Source organism: Euprymna scolopes, chromosome 44, assembly GCF_053919585.1.
Source record: "Euprymna scolopes isolate OS-2025 chromosome 44, ASM5391958v1, whole genome shotgun sequence".
Taxonomy (NCBI): domain Eukaryota; kingdom Metazoa; phylum Mollusca; class Cephalopoda; order Sepiida; family Sepiolidae; genus Euprymna; species Euprymna scolopes.
In genome coordinates, this window is record NC_136525.1 from 11,483,744 (window position 1) to 11,486,730 (window position 2,987).

Here is a 2,987-nt window from a genome sequence, read left to right on the forward strand (position 1 = left end):
TGATTTCGTTCTACATGGACTCGAAAATAGCTGAATCGATTTTTATGAAATTTCACATGAAGGTACTTTATGTGGCTGGTAGTGTTCTTAAATAGATTTTGTATCGGCATATCTTTGATAAGTATCAATAATCGAAATAATCCTATATATATATCTATCTGATGAAAATAATGGAAATAGTGTTCTGATAAAATAGAGAAATGAAAAGGAATCTATCTATCTATCTATCTATCTATGTATCTATCTATCTATCTATCTATCTATCTATCTATAAAAGTGAACGTGTCTGTGTGTGTGTATATTTGTGTACATTTCCCTACGCAATATCTCTATCAATTTTTAGTCTACAGACTCGAAATTTGATATACAGGATACTGAGATTTGGGAAAATCGATGTGATCGGTTTTCGGCCAGAAATTTGGCTGTCAAGGGGTCAAAGTTCAACGATTTGACCTTTGAGAACTCTACCAAAATCCTCCGACAATTTTGGGTCTAAACACTTGAAATTTTAGATATAGGTTCCTTGGGCATGGATCTAACTTAATAACTTGACTTGAGCCCAAAACAATAAATGTTAAGGGGTTATAATAGGGGTTAAAGTTTTAAAAAATTGACCGTTGTTTTTCTTTTCTTTTTTTTTTGCTCAACATACACCTCCAACCATCTGGGCAACGCCGGGCTGAAATGCTAGTATATATATATATATATATATATATATATATATATATATATATATCCATTATATAAATATATATATTTATAAGGGCTGTATAGTTTTAATTTCCTAGATGCAAACCCACTAAAACTCCTGTGTTTTTCAAAAAGTGCTCGGTGACTGAACAGCGCTTGTATGTTTACTTATACAAACATTATTGGCTACATATGTGCATACATGTTTCTGCTTCATCAAGCCGTGGTGTCAACTTGAGACCCAACTCAGGGAATATTTAGTTCTTAGTATACAAAATGGTTTTATGCTAGTTGAATGAAAGAAAGGGAAAAATAGCGGAGAAATATTATCAGAGATGGGGGTATATATATATATATATATATATATATATATATGATTACTTCATTTAATCACATAAATTATCATACGAAAGTATAAATTTATGCGTAAACTTTTAGTATTTATTCAACAGTTCTCAATACGTAGGTAGAGCTTAAGCCTGTTGAATCTTAGCATGGATGAAATGCGGTATATTCTGTGTAGCTTAATTGCCATATATATTTTATAACTTACTACTTGCTATATATATATATATATATATATATATATATATATATATATATATATATATATATATACTAGCAAAAGTACCCGTCGTTGACTGGGTTCAAAAACAGCCTACAGAAAATGGGCTCTGATTTATGAAAGTATGATAGGTTATGAAAAGGAAGGGTTGTAAAGAGATAGCTCCGAATTTGGGGGTATCAAAACCAAAGCAAAATATGATGAAAGTAAAAATAAAATAGATAAACCCCATAATTTATTATACCATACCTGTTAACACTGAAACACTTATCACAATATTTGTAACGAAAAAGTGTAAGGAAAAATTCAAGATGGCGCCCGACTCTCTCTTTAACACGGTAAGATATCCTCAACACGACACAAGAAGCAACAGCCACACGATTCCCCAGCCAACTCAATCGTCGCTCCCCACGTCTTTCCCCTCACCCGCTTTTATCGTCATTCTAGGCCGGCTAAATTTGCATATTCCGAGAATTCGTGTGACTTTGCGAGACATCATACTTTACAAAAGACGGCGGTCGCCATCTTGGTCTTTCTTTTCTATTTTTGGTCGGTAATGCTGAGCTGGTCTCGAGGTAAGTCTTTTTCCCCTCATCCGTCTCTCCCACGTACCCACACAACACGCAAACACGCGGGCGCTTATCTCCTGGATGCACGTTACACTCCCCCCTGATCTGATGATCACATAGAGAGCACTGGGGGGGGTGGCCTTTTAGTGCGTGTGCTTCTGCGAAGAGGTACATTCACTGTTTCAGATTCGGGCTCTGGATCTGGTTCCGCCTCATCAGATGAAGTATCGCTATCAGTCTCTGGAAGGGGCTCACTGAATCCGTGCATCGGCAGCTCATCGCTAGACGCTTCACTGCTTTCTTCTGTAGTTGTATGACGCACCTCGGTAGCTGGGCGAAGATCTCGCACATGTCGTGGGGTTCCATCGACCAAAACAGACTGCTGGCTAATCACTCCAGATATGTGTCCTCGCTTAAACTTGTCGGTGCACCGATTTCCTGGAGGCCGCACCCACACTGGATCTCCCACTTCATATCTGTTATATGTTCCTTTGTCGGTTGGCTGCGTAGTGTTGATTCCCTTCACTCCGACTCGGTACGTGTAAATAGCATTCGCAGGTGCGGTTGAAGGGGACGTCCCGTCCTTTGGCGTAATGTTGTACCAATATGTTGCTTCCGCAATAGTACATCGCTTCCTGGCAGCAATTCTCTTGATGCTGCGATGGCTTCTTTCAGCAATGCCATTTCCTGACGGCACATGCGCACATCGCAACCGTAGTCGGACGCCCCACTCATCTAACAACTGCCGGACTTGCTGGCTACAAAACGCTGCATCATTGTCAGTCAGGAGCTCTTCCGGCGCACCTCGCTCAAAAAAAATGGATGATAGGTGGCGAACAACATTTGCTGAATCCTGTCTGGTCATATGCCGCCACACCGCAAATCTCGTAGGCCCGCAATCAATGAGAGTTAGAAAGGGCTTGCCACTGTAATGGGTAATATCCATGGCCAGCCGCTAGACTAACACCTCTCCCAAGCCGAGGATCGAACCTAGAACCGTCGTGATGACAGTCGGCAGTCCTACCCCTTGACTACGGAATCGGTGGCCGAAATTAAACTGTCCGAACGTCTATTTAAATAAACATCCGTCCGCTACTTTTGGAAAAAAGGATTTCAGCAGAGTGATCTATTATAAAGAAAATCCGCAAACAAGAGCGTATTAT